We start from the raw sequence: 25,033 nt of genomic DNA on the forward strand, positions 1-25,033 counted from the left end.
GACCAATCCCGGTTCCACTTCTACACTGTGTGCTCTAACAAAGCCTCTACTTTCTCATCTGTAGAATGGGGCTAGTGAACCCATCCCATCTCTATAGAATCCACCAGGTTTAAGTGCCAGGCACAGTGTCCACATATCCTCTTTTTTTTTTTTTTTTTTTTTTTTTTTTTTGAGAGGGAGTTTCACTCTTGTTGCCCAGACTGGAGTACAATGATGCAATCTTGGCTCACTGCAGCCTCCACCTCCCAGATTCAAGTGATTCTCCTGCCTCAGCCTCCCAAGTAGCTGGGATTACAGGCGTGCACCACCACACCCGGCTAATTTTGTATTTTTAGTAGAGACATGATTTCTCCATATTGGTCAGGTTGGTCTCAAACTCTCAACTTCAGGTGATCCGCTGCCAGCCTCAGCCTCCCAAAGTGCTGGGATTACAGACATAAGCCACTGAGTTTGGCCCACATATCCTCTTTTAACCTGATGGGATCTATGCTGTCACAACTATTTTAATTGAGGTAAAATCTACATAACATAATATTAACCATTTTAAAGTGTATAAAATCGGTGACATTTGTTTAGTACATTCACAACGTGGTATAATCACCATGTCTATCTAGTTCCAAAACATTTTCATCACCCCAAATAAAACTTTGTACTCATTGGCCAGGCGTGGTGGCTCACACTTGTAATCCCAACACTTTGGGAGGCTGAGGTGGGTGGATCACCTGAGGTTGGGAGTTCGAGACCAGCCTGGCCAACATGGTAAAACCCCATCTCTACCAAAAATACAAAATTAGCTGGGTGTGGTGGCGCGTGACTGTAATCCTAGCTACTCAGGAGGCTGAGGCAAGAGAATCACGTGAACACAGGAGGTGGAGGTTGCAGCGAGCTGAGATTGTGCCACTGCACTCCAGCACTCCAGCCTGGGAAACAAGAGTGAAACTTGGTCTCAAAAAAAAAAGAAAAAACCAACAACACTTTGTACCCATTAAGCAGCTACTCCCCATTGTCCCAATCTGTTTTCTGTCTCTATAATTTTTCTTATTCTTGAAAATTCATAAAAATGGAATCAGACAATCTGTGACTTTTTGTGCCTAGCTTCCATCACCTAGAACAGCATTTTTGAGGTTCATCCATGTGGTAACATGTGTCAATGTCTCATTCCATTTTACAGTTGAATACTGTTTGCTATTCAACTGTACAACTATTCAACTTTTGCTATTCAAAAGACATTGGACATCTAGGTTGTTCCCACCTTCTGGCTATTGTGAATAGTGCACATGCGTGTACAAGCTTTTTGCGGACATACGCTTTCAACTCTCTTGGATATACACCCAGGAGTGGAATTGCTGGGTCATATGTAATTCTACATTTGACTCTTTGAGGAACCACCAAACTGTCTTCCACAGAGACTGTATCACCTTACATTCCTACCAGCAATGTACAAGGGTTCCAATTTCTCCACATCCTCGCCAACACTTGCTATTTTCTGTTTTGTGTGTGTGTGTCTTTTTTTTAATTATAGCTATCCTAGTAGGTATGAAGGGGTATCTCATGGTTTTAATTTGCATCTCCCTAACAACCAATGCTATTGAGCAGATATCTTTTCATGTGTTTATTAGCCATTTATATAACTTCTCTGGAGAAATGTGTATTCAAGTCTTCTGCCCATTCTGAAACTGGGTTGTCTTTTCGTTTTTGAGGCCACTAATGTTTTGAGCAAGTGTGTAGCCAACTCATATGCTGCCTCAAGCCTATTCATCTGGCAGTCCCAGACACTACTGAAAAGCAGGGTTGGTGTGAGGCCAGGGAGCTGCTGGATTCTGCATGCGGGTCTGGAGAGAACAGAGAGCCATGCGTGTGGCCCCAAACCCTTCACTTAGAGAGGCTGCTGGAGCCCCTGGAGATGTCCAGGTGAGGGCAAAGGACATGATTAAAATGGGTGGGAAGTGGGACCTTCGAGGAAGGTTAGAAGAGATTAAGGGAGGGAAAGACTGTGGACGACTTAATCCCACATAGACCCTGGAGTGTCTGAGTGTCTGAGTAGGTGATTTCAAGGAATCAGTGGCCAGCTGTTTTCCATTTCCCCAGCAGAATAGAAGGAAATGTGCACTGTCAGGGAGAGGGTTAGGCTGAGCACAAGAAAGTGCTTCCATACTGAAGAGTTCTACCTGGCAGAATCTGCCAACACTTGGCATAGAATGCAGACCACCCACGGGGAAGACCAGACCCACCCAAGCAGCAGCGCCCAACAGAAACCAGGCTTAACTGCCCCTGTCCCCAATGGAAACACCTTCTTCAGCAGAGAGAGGGGGACTCATCACAGTTATGTGTGGTCCAGCATTAACCTGAACACCACATGGCCTCCCAACATGGGAGGGCCCATACTGGGCTCAGGTCAATGGATCAGGCTAGGTCCAGTGAAATCTTGGTTTGAAGGCTAAGTGCCAGGGAGCAGACATGAAGAGCATGTTGTGCCTGACTCTGAGGAATGCATGGCTGATGGGAGGATGGGGAAACCGCTCACTCCAAACCAGCAGAAGCCACAGGCACCATGAAAACACCTGGAAAGAAAGGCTCTTGGACAAGAAGCTGAACTTCAAAGTTAGCAAGAAGAAAGGGAAGAGGCCAAGCTGGTGGCTCACGCCTGTAATCCCAGCACTTTGGGAGGCCGAGGCAAGTGGATCACTTGAGGTCAGGAGTTCAGGACCAGCCTGGCCAACATGGTGAAAATCCCATCTCTACTAAAAAGAAAAAAACAAGGTGGGGTGTGAGGTGGGTGGGCGGGCTCGGTGGCTCACGCCTGTAATCCAAACACTTTGGGAGGTGAAGGCAGGTGGATTACTTGAGGTCAGGAGTTCAAGACCAGCCTGGCCAACATGGTGAAACCCCATCTCTGCTAAAAACACAAAAAATTAGTCTGGCGGGGTGGCAGGTGTCTGTAATCCCAGCTACTTGGGAGGCTGAGGCAGGAGAATTGCTTGAACCCGGGAGGTGTAGGCTGCAGTGAGCCGAGATCGTGCCATTGCACTCCAGCCTGGGCAACAGAGTGAGATTCTGTTTAAAAAAAAGGGAAGAAGCGAGGGAAAGATATAAAATGACCCAGTATTTGGGGTCAGTGGACATGTGTTCAATGCTAATGTCACCATTTATAATTTCTGGCAAATTCCTTCACCTTTCCTCCTCTATCACAATAGGGATAATCCAATTCTCCCTGGGATGGAGTGGAATAACACGAGTGAGTCAGCTCACAGGAGGCTGCTGACCTCCCCTCGTGGAGGGCTGTACCTCAGCAGATGCTCTCCTGAATGTGCTCTGCAGCCTCTCCCTGGGTTCCAATCCCTCCTTGGCCACTTACTTGCCAAGGGATCTTTGGCAGATTACTTAATTCTTCTGAGCCTCCGTTTCCTCATCTGTAGAGTGGGTGTGTAATAATAGTACTTATTATAGGGTGGTTGTGTGTGTTACATGAGTTAACATGTAGAAATCACTTGGAAGATGAATGGGAAGTGCTCAAAACTTTAAGTAGCTATTATTCCATAACTTTCAATAAAATAAACAATCCTTCTTCCTAAACTCTCTACACGTTTAGTATAGATTTCTGCACAGTGGGCTGAGCTGAATGCCAGGATGTTCAAACTGCAGGATCACAGAACTTTAAAACATGTGGGATCTGGAGAAACTAATGTTCTGCTCCAAGAAGTGAAGAGACAAGTACGAAGGCTCACCTAACTCAGGGCACTCAAATCCAGGTCTCCACTAAAAGCTGCTTACTCCGCTGCCCTCTCCCCATCCACCAAATTCCCCACACTGAGCCGCACCCATTTTTTATCCATTATGAAACAAGCGCCACCCATAAACCTGTGGTGAGGTTCAGTTAAAACAGTTTACTGAATGTAAAGCTGTTCTTTTTGCCATCGCCTAAGATAAGGGCCTGAGGCCAAAGGGAGCAGGGAGGTCACCTATAGTGCGGACCCCGAGTCACAACAAAAGAACCATCAATTTCGCCGGGCGCGGTGGCTCAAGCCTGTAATCCCAGCACTTTGGGAGGCCGAGGCGGGCAGATCACGAGGTCAAGAGATCGAGACCATCCTGGCTAACACGGTGAAACCCCGTCTCTACTAAAAAATACAAAAAACTAGCCTGGCGATGTGCCAGGCGCCTGTAGTCCCAGCTACTCGGGAGGCTGAGGCAGGAGAATGGTGTGAACCCGGGAGGCGGAGCTTGCAGTGAGCCGAGATCGCACCACTGCACTCCAGCCTGGGCGACAGAGGGAGACTCCGTCTCAAAAAAAAAAAAAAAAAAAAAAAAAAAAAAAAAAAAGAACCATCAATTTCTCTAAACAGCACTCCAAGCAGCAAAGAATAGCACAGCAGATGGGGCACGCATGCTATTAGACACAGTTGGTGTAAGCCCTAGTTCTATGACTGTGCCTTTGGACAAGTTCCTGACCTGCCCTGGGCCAGTTTTCTCATCTGTAAAACAGGGACTATGCAGGGGTGGTAGCGAGGATGAGAAACAGAGGCTTATACAGTGCCTGCGGTTTGGCAGCCTGTTTTTATCAGAGCTGTCCTCTCCTCCGGAGACCTCCAGCCCTGCACTGCACAGTGGCCGCAGGGATCCGTTTCAGAGATTCACAGGCCGGGGACTGGCCCTGCAGAGCATTCGTAAGGCCGGCCAGGTGAACAGCTGGGAGCTGGGGACCAGCGGCCACTCAGCTCTGCTGTGCAGGTCAGAGCAACTGCACACAGGATCGCTCCCCTTGCAGTATCTTCAGGGCTTTGAGTCTCAACCCAGCTGCGTCTGGACGCATTCAACTGACACAGGCCCAGGAAAACAACGGCCAGAACAAACGAACACATATAGCACAAGCAAGGGGGTGGCTCTACTAAGAGGAGCCAGACACAGGCTGCAAACGGCAGAGGAGGTCACTATTCTGGGAGTCCCGCCTGTCTGACCTCCTCTGGGCCCCTGGATGGTTCGGGGCAGGAGGAAGAGGAGATGGAAGTCTACAGGTCCAGCCTGCCCCAGGTTCTGGGATTGACAGATTGTCAGAACTGAGTTAAAGCTTCTATAAGTAAGCCTGACCCATCAAGACTGTAGCACAGGAATGCCTTACAATAATTTCTATTGCTCTTCACCGTACAATGCACAATCTCTCTCTCTGCCTCTCTCTCTCTCTCTCTCTGTCTCTCTCTCTCTCTCTCTCTCTCTCTCTCTCTCACACACACACACACACACACACACACACACAGCAGACTGATACAATGGTTAATAGCACAAACTCTGGAGCCAGACTGCTGGGGCTGGAACACCAGCAAGCCACTTTCAGCAGTGTGACATTAGACATTATACTTTGCCTCTCTGATCCTCCAGTTTTCTCATTTGTAAAATGGGGCTAATTATAGCACCATCCTCCTAGGATTTTTACAGGAATTAAATTATTTAACAGATAAGACCTAATTCGCACTGCCCAGAAGTTAATAAGCACTAGATAAATGTCCGCTATGATTATTAGTTACTAATCTAATTATTATCACTAGGAAGTCATTTAATTTAACTGATTTGACTGGTAGGTTCTTCATGAGTTGTCAATCACACAGAGATTTACCAAGGAAAGGCCATAAAGAAAAGAAGGCAGAAAATTAGCATTCTTTGTCAGCTTCCTATACATGTGATCATTTCAGTTCAGGATTTCACATTGCCCTACAAAACTGAGGTTGTGATCCCCAGTTTACAGATGAGGACACCAAAGTTTGGAGAAGCCAAGGCAATACAGTTAGATTCCAAAGCTAATAAATTTACTATGGAACAAAAACCAGCTTCTAAAATGTCATCTTCTTGTGCATGTTTCCATGACCCCATACCTTTCACACACAACTTCCCATGCCTCCATCTCCCCAGTCCTCCCACTGGTCCCATCTCCCCTTTGCGTGGCCAGCAGAGACCCGAGTCCATGGTGGACACTGCTTAGGCACCCCACTAATTGCTCTTCCAGCCCATGTACAGAGCTGACCTCACAGCAGGGTGAGGACAGACATGGTGTGCAGAGACCCTTCCCCGCACCCAGCACCTTGCGGCCAATCACACCCAGCCTCTGCCCCACATGGGAAAAACTTCCTCCCACTCTGGTGCTACAGGTGTGAATCTCAGCCGCAGTGACGACTGTGGCACCTACAGGCCTGATAAACACCCCGACAAGACAAAGATCATCAAGTACCCTGCTTCTCTCTGGTTCCTAAATCCTTTGGCCAAACGTTCTCCCCACACCCCTCCACTCCAGTTGGCTGCTCATTGCCTGTCAGAAAGAAGTCCCGGGTCTCTCTCAGTCCCAGAGCCCCTGCATGGACTCTGCCCACTGTCCCTTCCCAACATGGAGACCCCCAATTCTGGGGTCCCCTACACCGTACGCTGTGCCACCACATCCCCGTGCCTGCTCCGGACAGCACTAACCTCCCATGACCGGTGGGACCAAAGCAGTTCTTAAAGGTTCAATCCACTCGGTTCTTAAATGAAAAACAGTTGCCCGCGAGTCACCTCCAAAGAGCTCCACACATATGCCAAACATTCGGTGTGCACTATTTCAACTGATCCTTGAAACAATGCCCTGAAGCGAGCACTATGATCACACTCATTTTGCAGCTGGGAAAACCAAGGTTCAGAAGGTGAAGTGACTAGAATCACATGCTGGTAAGCCATGATTCAGACCCAGGCCCTCACTCTCTTGAGATGCATCACTTTGAAGACTCTTTCATACTGTTTTCCTGCAGTTTCACCTGATGTGGGGAGAGAGAGCCCTGTTTTTCCAGGAACCACCCTGAGAACACAGCAAACAGCCACTTATATTCTTGAATGATCTGAATAGTCAAAGTAGCCAATAGGCAAGGACAAAAATGCAGCCTGCATGACCCATTTCCCTTTAATTTTTAAAAGTCTCTTTCAACCAGGTCTCTTCAGAGGTCTTCATCCATCAGCAAATACGAACTAACACCATATTGAGGGCTTTCAAATCTACAGTGGGCCAAACCTTGTCCTTCCACCAGAAATATGCACAGGATCACGAGAGACATGGACCTACAATGCCAGGGGCCAGGTGGGGAAGAAAAGGGCAGCATCTATGAGCTAAGAGGACAGAGCAACCAACTCTGCTGGGTAAGTCAGAACGGGTTTTGAAGACCCAGCAGCTGGGTTCAAAGCTAAAACTGGATGGGGACTGGAAAGGGAGACAGAGGCAGAGGGTGACAGCCCCTCTTAGCACTGGTGATGGTGGCTGCCTCACCTCCCTGTGGCAGGGACCCTACTGCTACGATGGTTCAGACACCTCCCGCAGCCCTTCCACCTACACGCCAAGGAGTTTCTCCATCCGACTCAAAGTCCACTAGGAAACTAGCAGTGCTATTGCATCTAATCTCAAGGTCCCAGACAATGGGGGTGTTTAGCCAGGAGTCCCACCAAGGGTTAAGAAACTGAACAGGAGGCTGGACGCGGTGGCGCATGCCTGTAATCCCAGCACTTTGGGAGGCCGAGGTGGGCAGATCACAAGGTCAGGAGTTTGAGACCAGCCTGGCCAATATGGTGAAACCCCGTCTTTACTAAAAATACAAAAATTAGCCAGGTGTGGTGGCGCACCCCTGTAATCCCAGCTACTCAGGAGGCTGAGGCAGGAGAATCGCTTGAACCCAGGAGGCGGAGGTTGCAGTAAGCCAATATCACGCCACTGCACTCCAGCCTGGGTGACAGAGCAAGATTCTGGCTCAAAAAGAAAGAAAAGAAAAGAAAATAAACTGAAGAGGAAGGGATGAAGGGATGCACAAGCATGCACAGATAATGAAGATCGACCCTCCTCATGGCCAACCAACGTGAAAATACAAAGCTGGGATGCCCGGAAAGGACTGTGTACAGAATACTAAAACGTGGTTGTATTTTGTGGAGTTGTGCCATACGTCTCCTTGACTTATCACCCAACACACAAAAAGAAGGCGAATTCCAAAAAGATGAGGCAGCCATAAAATTAAGATAGAGAATGCCATGGGTGATGCATGGCCACAGATTAACTGAAATGGAATTTCCTCCTTAGTCACTGGAAGGCATAGGAACCCAACTCCAGGCAGGGAGGCCACTGAGCCACTTGAATCAGCCTCTTGTTCGCTGCTCCGAGGGAAACGCAAACAGGAAGAAGCTGGGTGTGGAATGTGCTCCTTTCTGCAGTGCTGTTTCATTCCTTCAGCTACCCCCCCGCCCCTCCCAATCCCCACCCCAACCATCCCCTCCTTACAACCACTATCAAATCTTGCCTTGGAAATCCAAAATCCACAATTATTAGGGTGATAGCTTAGAAAACAGGGTCCGAAATGGTGAGGATTTCATGGAAAAATATATAGATTTCACACAATCCTTCTGCCGTCTGGGCTTCCTGACCCAAATCTGCTCATTGGCGGCACTGCGTACCAATCCGGGAATTCACTGACAATACAGTCTGAACTGTTCCAGTGGTGTTTTCCTCCCTACCAGCCCTGTCCGCCCGCCCCCTGTCCAGCATGCACCCTAGCCAGCCCACAGAGCTGCAGCAGAATTTCCTGTCATCCTCCGGAGTGCTGGCCGCCACGGCTGATGACTTCCGGAGACCCTGCAGGAGAACAGGCACTGTAAACATAGCAGGCCCGTGTCACTTCCATCAGGCATAAAGATCCAGTCTCCTGCAGGCTAGAGTGCCTTCAAAGGGCCCGGGCTGTCCATCTGGGACCAGAGCCCTGTCATTGACAGTACTGCATTTTGGCATGTCTGGGGTAGGAAGCAGACAGTCTGGAAACATGCTCAAGAGTGCCAGGGAAGGCTGGGAATCTCAGCTGAGTCCTTAATGGCTGGGCGTCTCAGCCTCTCTGAGCCTGTTTTCACATCTGTAAAATGAAAGTGATATGACATTTACATCTTGGGGTCGCTGGGAGAAATACTTAAATCCTGGCACATAGTAGGCACTCAATAAAGGGTAACAATTACATAAGAATGGTGACATCAATGCCTGAACATTGACACCTCAACCATTATGCACAAGACCTTAACATCTGACAGAATGCATGCAAACAAGACTCAAGCACGTGACCCCAGAAGCGTCGGGAAGGCACTGGATTCTCCAGGTGGCAAAACAGAGTCCACACCCTATCCCCCTCTCAACTCCTAGGAGCAGGGGACATCAGATGTGTCCTTTAAGCCATTTCTCACCCATCCGTCACACCAAAGAGTTACAATCTGCTCAGCCACAGCCTGAACTTCCCCCAATTTCTCCTTTTACCACTATCTTCGGTGCTATCTAAACATTTATCATCCTCAGGAAGATGTAAAATGCTGGTGCTGTCTGAATTCAAAATGCAATGTCAACTGGAAACCTCAAAGCCATTTGGAGGATTTATTTTGGTGCTAACTAGAGAGCAAATGAAACCCCAGGAATGGCTTAATTAACCCTGCAAGCAGCAGCCAGGCATTTTCTTCCTGTCTTGTTCTGGCTGTCAAGGTTCCCTTAGGTTATTAACAAGGACAAAGGAATTGACAGGGACAAGAACATAACCCAGGTGGTCATTAGGGTCTGTCCATGAAAGCAGAGTGGGGAAAGGAGCTCTCATTTGGAAGAAGACCAGTCCAGCTCTGCCTGAAATCTGCCATACACTGATTATGTGCCCATCTTCAAGTTCCTAACCCTCTCCAACCGCTCTGAAGTTATAAGGATGATCAGGCTTCATGGATACTTGGTATGTGTGGGGTGCTGTGCAGAATGTATCTTATTGAAACCTCAGACCCTTCCCACACAGAGCAGCTAGTATATCCCCATTTCACAGATGGGGAAACCAAGGTCAAGAGAAGTTAAATAACTTGCCTCAGACCACATCTGCAAATGGCAAAGTCAGGATTCAATCCAGGCCAGCCAGCATAGGCCCCCTGAAGGCACTGCACTCTTGCACTTGACACAAAAGACTCAGACTGTGATGTCAGGCAAATCCGAGATAGGAGATTGACTCAACCTTGATTTCCTCACCTGAGAAATGGGGGTAACAGCAACAACCTCACATTGTTGCTACAGCAATGAAATGAGGTGAAAGTCATGTAAAATGTCATGTAAAAAGATCACATGTTATACATACTCAACAAAACCCACAGGTCCTCAATTTTTCAGCACACTGCCCTGCACATAGTAGGTGCTCAACAAACATTCATAGTAGGTGCTCAACTCGGAAATGACCAATTGATGTGAAAACCTTACAGAGTTGTTGTAAGGATTAAATGATGCCGAAAATAAGAATTGCCAGCATGCGAAGACCACAAGAAATACACACCCCAAAGGAAATTCTCTTCTCCATGTGAGGCTCCCCTGGACGTAACCCCCAGGGCACTGTGCAGGTGGTCTATATCCCTGTAACCGATCAGAGCCCAGAAGAGACAGTTAAGCTCAGCACAAAAAAGCATGGGCTCCCAGCCCATGGCATTTGCCCATGTTCCTCAGTGACAGAGAGAAGGCATGCTAAAGCATCACCCCCAATGTTGCATCCCCCAAAATCACATGAAGTCATCAAGTCACAGACAGAAGCTGGTCCAGTTGGATTCCTAAATATTCATCTGAGTGTTTGTGTGTTTTGAGGCTAGGGAAGGGTAGGCAAGAGAGAAACTTTTCCCCAAGGAAGCCAGGCACCTTCGAGCACCACAAGGACTTATCAGCAGATAGACCAGAGCTCTGCAGACACACACAACACAGCCTGGACCCAGGATGCTTGCCCATGGAAGTCAATACGAGGCCTGAACCTTAGTCCTGCCCTAGGACCAGCTCCTTGGACATACAGTCTGTGCAGGCACACAGGGCTCCTGGCTCAGAGCGGCCCAAGCTTGGTTTAATGCTCTGCTGTCAGCATCTAGAAATTCTTCACAAATTTTGCACAAGAGAGCCCATATTTCATTTTGCACTGAGCCCCACATATTATGTAGCCAGCCTGGCCTACCACAGACAAGCCAATAGGCCCAGTTGCTCCCCATCACTGGCCTCAGTCTGTCAGTGGTAAAATGGAAGCATAGTGCCTGCCTCACAGTTGCCAAAGCTGGCCAGGGATCCATGCACTGAACACTTCATGAGTGTGAGCTGCCATCCCCCTAACTGAGCACCATGGTTTGCTGCCTGGCAAATGGGATAATTTTCCAAGGTACTGGCTACAACATGGATGTTTTGCAGGTATAATGAGGCCAGAGATAGACACACACCTCAGAATGATGGGTGTTGACATCATCATCATCGTCGTCGTCATCATCATCATCTTCATTACTGTAAAACACTGAGCTAGCCCCAGAATGGGTCACATCATTTAGGGGTCTGAGAGTGCTGCACAGCAGGGCCGGGGGCAGTCAAATTCACTGGTACCAACATGCATCCTCTCTCCTGGTAGCAACCTGCAAAACTGGATAACCCGCCAGAACAAAAATATCCTTAAATCCCTAGTACCCAATAATAAAAGAAGATATTGCCCAGGCTCCAGTAAGACCCCCCTCTCACAAGTGAAATGCCCCTACTGCATACCAAAAACAAGTTGTAAGCTCCTTAAGGATAGAAAACAGGGCTTCACACACACACATAAATGAAATATCTAGCAATGCTTCTAACCAAGGAGGTGAAAGATCTCTACAAGGAAAACTACAAAACATTGCTGAAAGAAATTGGAGATGACACAAATAAATGGAAAAACATTTCATGCTCATTGATTGGAAGAATCAAAATCATTAAAATGGCCATACTGCCCAAAGCAATTTATAGATTCAATGCTATTTCTTTCAAACTACCAACATCATTTTTCACAGAAGTAGAAAAAACTATTCTAAAATTCACATGGAACCCAAGAGCCTGAATAACCAAGCAATTCTAAGAAATAAGAACAAAGCTAGAGACCTCACATTACCTGACTTCAAATTATACTACAAGGCTACAGTAACCAAAACAGCATGGTACTGGTGCAAAAAGAAATACACAGACCAATGGAACAGAATAGAGAACCCAGAAATAAAGCCACTTATCTACAACCATCTGATCTTCAACAAACTTGACAAAAAGAGGCAATGGGGCAGAAGAAAATGAAACAGAACCCCTACTTATCACCACACAAAAAAATAACTCATCATGGATTAAAGGCTTAAATTAAGACTTCAAACTATAAAAATCCTAGAAGAAAACCGAGGAAATACCCTTCTCAATATAGGCCTTGACAAGGAATTTATGGCTAAGTCCTCAAAAACAATTGCAACAAAAACAAAAATTGACAAGTGAGGCCTAATTAAACTAAAGAACTTCTGCAGAGCAAAAGAAACTATCAAGGCAATAAACAGACAAGCTATAGAATGGGAGAAAATATTCACAAACTATGCATTTGACAAAGTTCCAATATCCAGAATCGATAAGGAACTTAAATCAACAAGCAAAGAAGCAAATAATCCCATTAAAAAGTGAGCAAAGCACATGGACGGACACTGCTCAAAAGAAGACATTCATGCAGCCACCAAACATGAAAAAATGCACAATATCACTAGTCATTGGAAAAATTCAAATCAAAACCACAATGAGATACATTTCATACCAATCAGAATGGTTTTCATTAAAAAGCCAAAAAATAACAGATGTTGGTGGGCCTGTGTAGAAAAGGAGACACTGACACACTGTTGGTGGGAATGTAAATTAGTCCAGCCACTGTGAGGAGCAGTTTAGAGATTTCTCAGAGAACTACAAGTTTAGCTACCATTTGACCCATCAATCTCATACCTGGGTGTATACTCAAAGGAAAATAAATTGTTCTACCAAAAGTACACATGCACCCATGTGTTCATGGCAGCACTATTCACAATAGCAAAGACATGGAATCAACCTAAATGCCCGTCAGTGGTGGACTGGAAAAAGAAAATGTGGCACATATACACCAAGAAATACTATGAAACCATATAAAAGAACGGAATCATGCTCTCTGCAGTAAAATGGATGCAGCTGGAGGCCATTATCATAAGCAAACTAATGCTGAAACAGAAAACAAAATACTGCGTGCTCTCACTTATAAGTGGGAGTTAAACATTGGGTACACATGGGCATAAAGATGGGAACAATAGATGCTGAAGACTACTAGAGAGGAGAGGAAAAGAGGGAGACAAGGACTGAAAAACTAACTATTGGGTACTATGCTCAGTACCTGGGTGATGAGTTCAATCATACTCCAAACCTCAACAGCATCCCATATACCTTTGTAACAAACCTGCACATGCACCTCTTGATTCTAAAATAAAAAGTGAAAACAAGAAAATAGAGCTTCAGCTCTGGAGCTCTGGTGTAGCTCCAGAACATGCAACCTCACACAATGCCTTGCACGCAGCCGGAACCAAGCATACACAATGACGGCACTAGAAATGACTTGTGAACTGTCAAAGTGCTTGACGCTCAGTGGTATCATTCAATTCACAGATAGGGTGAACGACCATCCCAGTTTGCACAGGACTGAGGAGGTTCCCAGAATGCGGGACTTTCAGTGCTAAAACCAGGAAAGTCTTTGGCAACCAGGACAAGTTGGCCATTCTGCTCACAGGTATTATTTCTAAGGCCAAATATGAACGGAGGTTGCTCCTCAGTGGAGGGTTATGGGGCTCTTCTTCAACCATCAACACATTTCTACACATTCTAAGTTTTCGCCAAAGACTTTGTATTAGTTTTATCATTATGGGAAGTGTTTAAGAAGTAAAAAGGTGGCCGGGCGCGGTGGCTCAAGCCTGTAATCCCAGCACTTTGGGAGGCCGAGGCGGGCGGATCACAAGGTCAGGAGATCGAGACCACAGTGAAACCCCGTCTCTACTAAAAATACAAAAAATTAGCCAGGCGCGGTGGCAGGCGCCTGTAGTCCCAGCTACTCGGGAGGCTGAGGCAGGAGAATGGCGGGAACCCGGGAGGCGGAGCTTGCAGTGAGCCGAGATCGCGCCACTGCACTCCAGCCTGGGCAACAGCGTGAGACTCCGTCTCAAAAAAAAAAAAAAAGAAGTAAAAAGGTTATTTCGTAGTATGCACTATCCATTACCAAATCCAAATTTTCTATTTCTAATCATATTTTTCTTAAAAAAAAAATAAAAAGGTACCCTTGGTGAGGTGCAGTGGCTCAAGCCTGTAATCCCAGCACTTTGGGAGAACAAGGCAGGAGGATCTCTTGAGCCCAGGAGTTTAAGACTAGCCTGAGCAACATAGTGAGACTCCATCTCTATTAAATATAAAATTAGAAAGTAAAAGAAAAAAAAAACTCTTTTCAAACTTTCTATGTTTAATCTTCCCTTGTGGTTGGACATGGTGCTTCATGCCTATAATTCCAACACTTTGGGAGGCCAAGGTGGGAGGATCACTTGAGTTCAAAAGTTTGAGACCAGCCTAGGCAACATTTCAAGACTCTCTCTCTCAAAAAAAAAAAGAAAAGGAAAGAAAAGAAAATCTTCCCTTGTTCATTTCTGTCAGCTTTTTCCCACAGCGTTCAACTTCCTCCCAGCAGTTTCCCCCTCCTGAACTTTACAGGCCTGCTGACATAAAATGGGCACTGCGGGCATCTCAATCTCATCTTTCCTAAAACATGTCTGTGCTGTGGGCCTTGCTAGAAGCCCGAGATTCTGACTGAGACAGGCTCATAAAGTGGTTGGTTATAGTAACTCTGGGTCCCCCACCCGTCTTCCTGCGATGGGTCACTCGGGTAACCCTCAGTGAGTGAAGGAAAGAACCAGACTCCAGCCAGCCCCTCCAGCAGCCCTCTGCAGCAAGCCCAACTTCCTCCTCAGCTCTCCACCACGCATCCAACTCCCCAAAAGCCCACAGCAATGGTGCCTGGGACCTCTATGCCCAGTCTTAAATGATATCCAGCCAGGCCAAGACACCACTGTTGGCCTCTTCACAAGTGTCTTCTCAACAGCAAGGTCTTCACTCACACCCCCACTCCAGGCCCCTATTTCTTTTTTCTTTCTGCTGCTTCTGCAGGGGGCCTCCTTTATGTTGCTCCTTCTACACCCAGACTCTGGACCTGCCCTGGCACTTGCCTTGTCCCCTTCCAGAATTCACTCCATTCAGGCGCGTCATGAGCGGGTACCTGGTGTCGGGCATGCTGACTGGCAGAGGGATATAGTGGTGAGCACCACCCACCCCTGCCCTCCAGAAGTTCCCAGGCTTTCAGGGAAGGAACCCAGGAAACAGTGCCAACTGGAAAGTGATGTGGCAACCTCCGGTCAGGCTGCAAGTGTGCATGCTCTGTGCCCTGTATTCCTGGGACACACTCAGACATACACCTGCAGCCGTGTGCCAGGATGCTCATGACAGCATTGTTTACAACAGCAAAATCCAGGAAACAACCCAAGCCTCTGTGGCGCAGGGAATGAATGAACAAGCATAGTAGCATCATCTGCCCAGCATAATGCCGGGAGAAAAGAGGAAAGTTCAGACATCTTATACATTATGTCACCTGCCTAAGAATTTAAAAACACAAAATGGTGCTACCAGTGATCTTCAAATAGATTTGTAATGAAATTGTAAGAACATGACCTGTTATACCCCAAGTTCAGGAGAGGTACTTGTATGAAGAGAAGGATAGGGAATGAGAGACAAGGCTCATAGACTTCCCGTTTATCTCTTTTTTTCTTTTTTTTTTTTAATTTCTGTAAAGACAATGATCCAGGCCGGGTATGGTGGCTCATGCCTGTAATCCCAGCACTTTGGGAGGCCGAGGTGGGCGGATCACGAGGTCAGGAGATTGAGACCATGCTGGCTAACACGGTGAAACCCCGTCTCTATTAAATATACAAAAAATTAGCCAGGTGTGGTGGCACGCGCCTGCAGTCCCAGCTACTCAAGAGGCTGAGACAGGAGAATCGCTTGAACCTAGGAGGCAGAGGCTACATTGAGCCAAGATTGTACCACTGCAGTCCAGCCTGGGCAACACAGCGAAACTCTGTCTCAAAAAAAATAATAAATAAATAAATAAATAAATAAAATAAAGACGAAGATCCAAAGCAAAGCATACCACCTCATGAGCACGTGCTAATCCATGGGTGGGAATACAGCTTTGGTTAAATAACCCTTTGTGGCTCTCTGTTTTGTGTTTCAGAGCTAGACATTCACACTATGCAGAGATCACCCTGAAACTCCACAGCAGTTTCTAGAACCCATGGAGACTTTGGGAAAGACAGTGGAAAGCCGAGGAAGCCAGAGAGCTCCAGGCACTCACAGCACAAGAGGGAGGTGGACCACCGGATCATGAGGTCTCCACCAGTGCCTCAGCAGCCACGCGCTGCCTGGCCTGAAACCAATGTCCTCTGTGCCCTCACGTCCACCAGCTCCAGGCTCCCTCCCCGAAGAATCAAGAGTCAGGCTCTGCTCTGCTTCCTTCTCTTCCTTCTCTTCCAAATGTCTCTGTGGATGAAATGCAATCCCACAGAGTGGTGTCATCCAGCTCTCAGGCAATTTCCCAGAGGTGACTCATCGTCCTCTCAACAAGCGCGTGAGGGCCACAAGATGAGGACTGTCACCCCATTGAGAGATGTGGAGCCAGAGCCTCAGAGAAGTCCCAAGAACTGCCTGAGCTGACTCAACAGCCGGAAACTAGGACAGTCACAAAACCAATCTGACTTCCAAATTTGAATGAGATTCAGGGCTTACTATGCGTCATGTTCAGAGAGGGGAGATGGACAACTGGCCAGTTTTACCTCCCAGATCATCTCAGGTTCACAATCATAGGCTTCCCAAGGGAGCAAGCGAAGGCCCAGAGAAGTCAAGTGTCCTCCCTAAGCTCACAGAGCCAGAAAGCCTCAGGGATGTTCTAACATGCCTCAACAACCTCCCCAGAGCATTTCTCCATCAGGAAAACTCTTTTTATTATAGGTATCTTTATTTTCCCTGCAAAGGCAACAAGAAGCTTCCGAGGCCCCCCAGTGAGCAGAAAGCTGAGAGCTGGGGGCCGGCCAGTGTTTATTTGTTTATGCCATCATCTCCCACTGAACCCGGTCCCAAGCTTCTGAGTGACTCAGAGGCCTGACCACCAACAGCTGTTCTTTGGTTGTCACAAGATAAGCCAACAGGGGGTGGGGGCGTCCATTGCACTTCCCAGTAATCAGGTGGGACACACTCTTTCTTCGCAGTACCCCCACCCTTTGTGGAGTGATAAATGGTGACAGATAGATGAGAGGGAAAGACCCCCATCCCCAGCAATGGCACTGGAGACCCAGCTATGAGCATGTGGCCCACATTTTAACAAGGCTGCAAGACAGAGAGGAAGCAGCCCCCCATACCACCGCCTCACCCCACCACCAGGAAACAAGCTGCCTCCTGGGAAGGTGAGAGGGAAGAAAGCCACCAGAGCCACTGGAACACAGGTTCCAGCCAAGGCCACCCTGAGGCCCAGAGTCTCAGGAATGGGCCATGCTTGGCTCCAGTCTAGTGTGGCCCATCAATTATGGTGACTTCCCTGCCTAGCCTGGTCTCCAAAGCCTTTTCCCTGAAGGTTCCCTGAGCCAGAAACAGAATGTATCCTGAGGCTTTACCTGTCCTCAAAAGCCTGATCTCTGGATCCTACTCCACTCATTTTAACTGAAAACAGCACTCTGGTCCAAAGGACAGAATAATGAATCTTTCTTTCCTTCCTTTCTTTTTCCTTTCTTTCTCTTTCTTTCTTTTCTCTTTTTCTTTTCTTTTCTTTTTCTTTCTTTCTCGCTCTCTTTCTTTCCTTTCTTTCTTCACTCAGGTACAAAGGACAGAATAATGAATCAACCTTCCTTCCTTCCTTCCTTTCCTTCCTTTCTCCCTCCTTCCTTCCTTTCCTTCCTTCCTGTCTTCCTTCCTTCCTTTCTTTCTTTCTTTTCTTTCCTCCCCCCTTCCCTCCCTTTCTTTCCTTTCTTCTTTCTTTCTTTCTTTCTTTCTTTCCTTTCCTCCCTCCCTCCCTTCCTTCCTTTCTTCCGTCTTCTCTCTCTCTCTTTCCTTCTTTCCTCTTTATTTATTTCCTCTTTCTTTCTATCTTCATTTTTGGAACTGGGCCTTCTTCCAAACTTCTCACATAGCCCCTTACTCTGCTCTTCCTATGGACAGCTGAGAATCATTTTCCAACCTTATCAAATATGCTCCCTTCTCTTAAGATAGCCTGCCCTGGCTGCTCCCTATGGTCTCTCGCAGGCTAACCAGGTGCTGTAGGAAGAGGCACAAATGCACCCACCTGGCCCAGACATCCAGAGGCCAAGGTCACAGTCCTGCATTACAGCATGAGAGTTCTTCTTTCTAGTGCCTACAAACCTATGCTTGCCCCCAAAGTCGCTCGGGGATAACAGGGGGTTGGGGAAGGGGTGGAAGGTCAAACAGAGACCCTCTTGGAATCTGTTCCCTTCATTAACTTTGAAATTCCACAGGCCAGTGTTTTCTCAAGGTTTGTTACACAGACTACTCACCCAGGAGAAGGGCGCTGCAATCTTCACACCCACAGGCTGTAGCTGGGAAAGCCAGGAGACAGCTTCAAGGGGTGAGGTCAGTCACCTCCCGCCCAGCCCCCAGGCGGAGGAACTAACATAGAGAGCAAATAGCCAGCATTAGAGTAAGAAATAGAGATTCAGGGCTGTTACCGTTTGCAGATGAAGAAAGATTAAAACACTTGAGCACATTGGGGCCTGTGGGGAGGGCGACGGGGGAGGAAAGGCATCAGGAAAAATAGCTAATGCCTGCTGGGTTTAATACCTAGGTGATGGGTTGATAGGTGCAGCAAATCACATGGCACACGTCTACCAAGTAACAAACCTGCACATCCTGCACATGTACCCCAGAACTTAAAATAAAATACATACATAATAAATAAAAATAAAATAAAATCCTGTAGACAGAAAAAAATTAAAAACTTGAGCAAGATCACACAGCAGGTATAAAATAGCAAAGCTTCAAAACCTGATTTAATTTTGTTCTAAAAACCACACTCTTCAAATAATTGTAGTTATCAGTCAAAGCGCGCCAAGATCTCATGACACAACCACTCTTGAGGCAGGACGCTAAGTGACTGTCCCTACAGCCCAGGCGTGCCGGACCAAAAGCCCACTCAAGTTACCATTGAGGCCTGTGTGTAATTCAGGGACGGAAGAGTGTGTCCAATACTGTTCTAAACTGACCTCCCAAAACTGTCACCAAGACCCCTCCTAGTCAATGCAGCATCCCCTGCCAAAATGCACACGACTTTACATTTTACTATGTATCGATATCGGAGCCTAGGACATAGTAAACCCTCAATAAATGTCTGCTAAAAGAACAGTAAGAGAACTAGCCATGTGAAGGCCGTCTTCTAAGTTTTCTGTAAAAGCCTAATGAAAGCATTGTGCATATGCTGCTTAACAAGTCTCACAGAAATATTACATCTTGGAACAATTGTTTTTCAGTGTTTATGAACCTGGAGAAGTTTCTGCCTTTCAAAGACAAACATGTTTCCTTTATTTAGGCCAAGGACGAACTACAGCCTATAAGCCCGTTGTCAGTTCTTGTAAATAAAGTTTTATTGGCACACAGCCACACCCACTCATTTACATATTATCTATGGCTACTTTCAAGATACAAAGGCAGAACTGACAAGCAGTACAGAGCTGTGTGGCCTGCAAAGCTGAAAACATTTACCACCTAGTCCTTGATATAAAAGTTTGCCAAGCCTTACTTTAGACACAAGTATAACCTACTTAGCATGTTGTACTAACTAGGAAGCTCAGAGCTAAACGTAATGTAAAATTTTAGTAACTCACTCATCTTCAATATTTTTTAAACCTTTATGTCTATATGCTTTGGTCTTCTAATCCCATTTTAAAATTTTATTTAAAAAAACTAGTATTCCCTGAGTACATATTATATGCCTGGCACTGAATGAAACCTTTTAATATGTTCTCTTATTTAATTCTCACAATAGACTCATGGGGTAGGTAATATTATCTTTTTATTTATTTATTTGGGAGATGGAGTCTCACTCTCTCACCCAGGCTGGAGTGCAGTGGTGCAATCTTGGCTCACTGCAACCTCTGCCTCCCAGGTTCAAGCGATCCCCCTGCCTCAGCCTCCTGAGTAGCTGGGATTACAGGCACATGCCGCCACACCCATCTAATTTTTCTATTTTTAGTAGTGATGGGGTTTTGCTATGTTGGCCAGGCTGGTCTTGAACTCCTGACCTCAGGTGATCTGCCCACCTCGGCCTCCCAAAGTGCTGGGATTACAGGCGTGAGCCACCGTGCCCAGCCCTTATCTTCAATTTGTTGAGAATAAATGAATGAAAAGAATAAATGAATAAAGTCACCAATTGATTGCATAGTGGAAATATATTTACTATTTCATAATTTAATCCCAGAGAATAATTAACTCAGGAATTGACTGAAAAACTTTGGGTGCTGAACGAATATAACAGGCAGGGCTGAGATAGTAACTGCAGGCAATGTGAGCCAAATTATAGGATTGTAAAGTGCTGCCATTCTAGGATCCTTATTATTTTCAATCTAGCTTCAGACTAAGCTGTGCAGTCACTTCATCATGAATCTTCAGGATTTGGGGAGAATCAGCAGACATGACACAGAGCTACTACTCAAGTCACAGGCTCAGACGCTGCCTCCAGTGACGTAGCCAGAGCCACACAGCCAGAGCGCCACAAATAGAAAGAATTACCGGTGCCCCAATGCAGTCCTCTTCAGGAGGACTAGGTCCACATGTCGCTAACAGTACTTTTGAAAAGCTGACCTTTTCTTAACTTAAATACCAACATCCTAAGCAGTATTATCTGCAAAATCACAGGTCTCACGTACCAATTGTTGTTTTTTCTAATTTGAGTTAAACACAAAAAAATTTTTATTCTTATCTATAACCTGAAATCATCTTGCATTGCTTATCAGCACGCTTTGAGAAACACTGGTTGGACAGGAGTAGGGGTGTCGAGGCTGACAGATGGGAGTGCAAACACCAGCTTCTCTGCTCTCTCCATCAATAACCGTGGCAGCTTTCTGGATCTCACTGAACCTCAGTTTGTCCATATGTATAAGAGGGAGACACATCCCCCTCACCAGATTAGAAGGTCAACTGGGCACATTCCAGGTATTCATACACACCAGCTCTTAAGCAACCTTGGGCTGTTCACTGAGAACCCCTGGAGATGACTAAGTCACAGCCCTTCTCTCATGGACACCCTAGGCAGACTGTCAGGGGCTCTAGGCACCCTATGGGGAATAGGTCCAAGACGCCAGGCCATCTCCAGGAACCTGGCCAGGATGTCAGTGTGGGTGGCAGGGCAGCCTCTACGACTACAGAGTGTGGAGAGTGTGCTGTCAATCATTCCAGGAGCCCATCAAGTGAAAACGACACAGGTTGGGACTGCTCTAGCAGTAGTCAGGGGTAACAGGGCTCTTCTAAGTGGCTGAACGCAGGCTTATGACATGAAATCAGGACAGCAAGCTCCTGCACCATGAGCAGAAATGCAAACTGTTCAGGCAAAAGTCCAGGGAAAACTGGGAGAGCTGCCTTGGACGCATAATGCACCAGCAGCACCAGCACCCACCAACTAATTGATGAGTCTGGGAGCTTCTAGGCCTGGTTTGCCCAACCACGTCCTCGTGTACACCTGTCGTCCCAGAGTAAGTAATATAGCGCCCCTTTCACTCTCAAGTCTCCTAGCTGAGAAGAGAAGTTAGCCAGTTTCCCTATGAATGAATGTAGTAAGGCCCAAAAAGGAGAGGTAGTTTGCCCAAGGTCACAGTCACCGGTGGCCAAGAAGGGAGAATGTGCGTCTCTCAGCTCCAGGAAATGTTGTGCGGTGGCTTTGGAGTTAGACAGGGCTGTCCAAATGCTGCCTGTATTCCCTGGGGACACTTGATTTCCCTCTGGGTGCTCCAGTTACTTCAATGGTAAAACAGGCTGGGCAAAGTGGGTCACGCTTGTAATCCCAGCACTTTAGGAGGCTGAGGCAGGCAGATCATTTGAAGTCAGGAGTTCAACACCAGCCTGGCCAACAAAAATTAGCCAGGCATGGTGGCGCATGCCTGTAATCCCAGCTACTCGGGAGGCTGAGGCACGAGAATCACTTGAACCAGGGAAGTGGAGGTTGCAGTGAGCCGAGATTGTGCCACTGCACTCCAGCCTACGTGACAGAACAAGACTCAGTCTCAAAAACGACAACAACAACAAAAACAAAACAAAACAAAACAAAAAAACAGTAAAACTGATCATCACCATGATGGTGCGCATCTCATAGGTCTGTTTTGAGGTTTGAATGGAAAAACAGGTGCCATGTGCCCTGTAGAGATCATGGCTTAATAAATGGACATTATTACTACATCAGTGTCCTTGCTGACACAGAGAAGGAATCTTATTCATTGTCACAACCATTCTGTGTCCTTTGGTGCCTGAGCCCACTCTGGTCCTACTGTGAAGAGCGGGAGATAACCCAGACCACCACAATTGGGTTGTTCTAGGCAGTAACTGATAAAAGGGGAAAAAACAGAGCTATGGACCATGTGATAAGTGAAGCACAGCTGCCACCACGATAGGGTGTGGGGAGAGGGCAGGAAGGGGTGAGGGAGGGCCGGGAAGGCACAAGGGAGCAGGGAGTGTGCTGCCTCTGTCGTTCCCAGCTGACCCCCTCCCATCCCGGAACTTCTCTGCTCACCACTGTGGGCCTCTCTCCAGACCCTCAGCAGCCCCCTTGAAATGACTCCTCTGCCTGCCCCTATGTGACCACAGTATAGCAAGCACAGCCCAGCACGTGCTGCAGCTCACCGTCACACACACCCTTCCCAACACCGCAAGGAAAAGTCTTCAGCTGAAGCGGCCTGGTTCCGTGTAAAACACGATGCAGTTCTCAGCTTCTGGCTCTACCTTCTCCTGGATAAATAACCTTGGGCAAGGTACATGGCCCCTCAGAGCCTCAAGGCGCTCAACTGTGCAATGAATACACCATTGCTCTCCTAGTGGGATTGCCGGGTTAATTCACAGATATACTCAAAAAAAAGAGCGTTTCCCTTCTGTCTGACCTTTTCAAAGACACCAAGAGAAAACCACTGAGAGTCACCATATTTGATCAAGGCAACTGTGATGCCACAAAGAAAATGCCTACTACGTGTCTAGCCTGTGAGCATGGCAAATGCATTTCCTGCACTCAGAAAGATTACTTTCTAGTGTGAGAGAAAGACATGAAACCCAGTAACTCGCACAAATGAATATACGATGATAACACATCCAGGAGCTATGGGTGAGAACAGCATGGAACACCCAGGGGGACATTATTTACTTTAGGAGGTCAGGAAAGCCTGTCTGAGAAAGTGCTGTCAGGCGTGAGCAGAACTAGGAATCCAATCAAAATCAGACTCAAGGCCCCACCCCAACCGTGGTGTCGGCCACCACATGCCAGGTGGCCTCAAGTGGCCTGAGAGCTGGACCACTTGCTGTTTGAGCTGCAACTCTCCTTCAGGCAGCTTGGCACCACTCATCGCTCACAGCTAGCAGCCTCCCAGGCCACCAGGCCCGGATCTGAGAGGCCAGTCCTTCCACTTGTCAGCTGCAGAACTGCAACAGGCCTTTGTGGCCAAGCCGGCTGCTCCCTCCCTCCAGTTGGCACGAGACTCCATTTCCTCATCTGCCACTGACTTGTCACTCTGCCTTCCCATGGGCTGCAGGGAAACTGACCTTTAATCAACTGTCCACGCCAACCAGCTGTGCCCAGGTCACAGTCCAGCACTGCCTCCCTGGCTCTGCTCGGAAAGATCATCAGGGCCAAGAAACGTCCACCATCCCCAGAAGCTACCCCCAGCCAACATCACCCACCACGTGCTGAGTGTCTGTCATGTGATCAGCATTTCAATGACTACTTGGCGATCTTCAACTCCAGTCCTGTGGCGTGTGATAATACTTACTTAACCCTTCACTGCAGGGAGAGGAATCCATCAGTCTGCATGGAGGCACGCAGTGTGTATGTGTTAAAGAATCACACCCGGGCCTGCCTGCCTCCACATGCATCTGCCCACATACAACCCTCACAGTACCAGCCATATGGCCTTAATGTTGTTCCTGGCTTTGAGCACAGAGCCAAGAAATTATCCCCCCATGCATATCTTTCCATTGAATCTCCCATGTCTTAACTCATTAACAACCCTGTCTTAATTTTCCCTTTCTGCAGTGTGAGAGACTGTGCCAAGTGACACACAATGTCTTAAGGGCACAGAACCAACAGCAGAGGCACTTTATAGGGAGGTAGATGGTGACAGATAGGTAAACTGAGAAAATCAGAAAATGGTGACAGGTACAATAACACACGTCAGCGCAGGGAACAGTAACGGCTTCCAGGAAGGACCTCTTTGGTTCCATCTGTCTCCCCTAGGCACCCAGCATCACACCAGCCACACAGAGGGTGCTCATTAAATGCCAGCTCATTGAGACAACCAGCCACATCCCAGTGAACCCTCCGCCACCAGCCAGGACAGCCTCACCTCAAGCCCAGCTGAGCGCCGGACGGAACATGCATCAGATGCTTCACCAGGAGGAGTCGGGGTCTTACATTCCATAGGGAGACCCAAAGGAAGTTGGCAGAGACCCAAGTAAACAGAGATCTCAGTCCTCGCAGCCAGCTGCGGTCCTTCATCCCACATGGACATCCAAGCTGTAAGAATCCATGAGGCATTCAGCCAGGGCCTCCTTCAAAACCACTTTTAGTATCCTGAAATGTGCAGGGCGTGTGTCATTCCAGTGCATTGTTCCACCAGAGTTATTCCTCAGACGACCGAAGATCACTGTAAATCCATCAGGCTCAGAAAATACTCGAACGAAGCTCCATGCAGCTGACAGGCACAGCCATCTTAAGGGGCATCTTTTTAATCTCCTTCTGGCCAAAAGATCAGGCCTGCAACAGGGAAGAAGAAAAAAACAGTCTTGTCATAGTCACTGACCCAGAGCAGTATTCAGTCACTCTTTCCTCCTTGTGTTTGACCCTAACAGAATGTAATTCACTAAAAATAATTCTCCATAACTAGTAACACACAA

The 25,033-nt window shown here is 47.2% G+C and overlaps 1 long non-coding RNA gene across 7 annotated transcripts in view; it reads right to left on the minus strand.

Moving 5' to 3' along the window:
- LOC105492794 (uncharacterized) overlaps positions 1–24,636 on the minus strand; it is a 205,111-nt gene extending 180,475 nt beyond the window's left edge. For all 7 annotated transcript variants that reach the window (XR_011606748.1, XR_011606746.1, XR_011606745.1 and 4 more), the window contains exon 1: positions 24,484–24,636. This is a non-coding gene — a long non-coding RNA (uncharacterized lncRNA). The remainder of the gene's footprint in view (positions 1–24,483) is intronic.
- Between the last annotated feature and the right edge of the window lie 397 nt (positions 24,637–25,033).

This window comes from Macaca nemestrina, chromosome 8, assembly GCF_043159975.1.
Source record: "Macaca nemestrina isolate mMacNem1 chromosome 8, mMacNem.hap1, whole genome shotgun sequence".
NCBI lineage: Eukaryota > Metazoa > Chordata > Mammalia > Primates > Cercopithecidae > Macaca > Macaca nemestrina.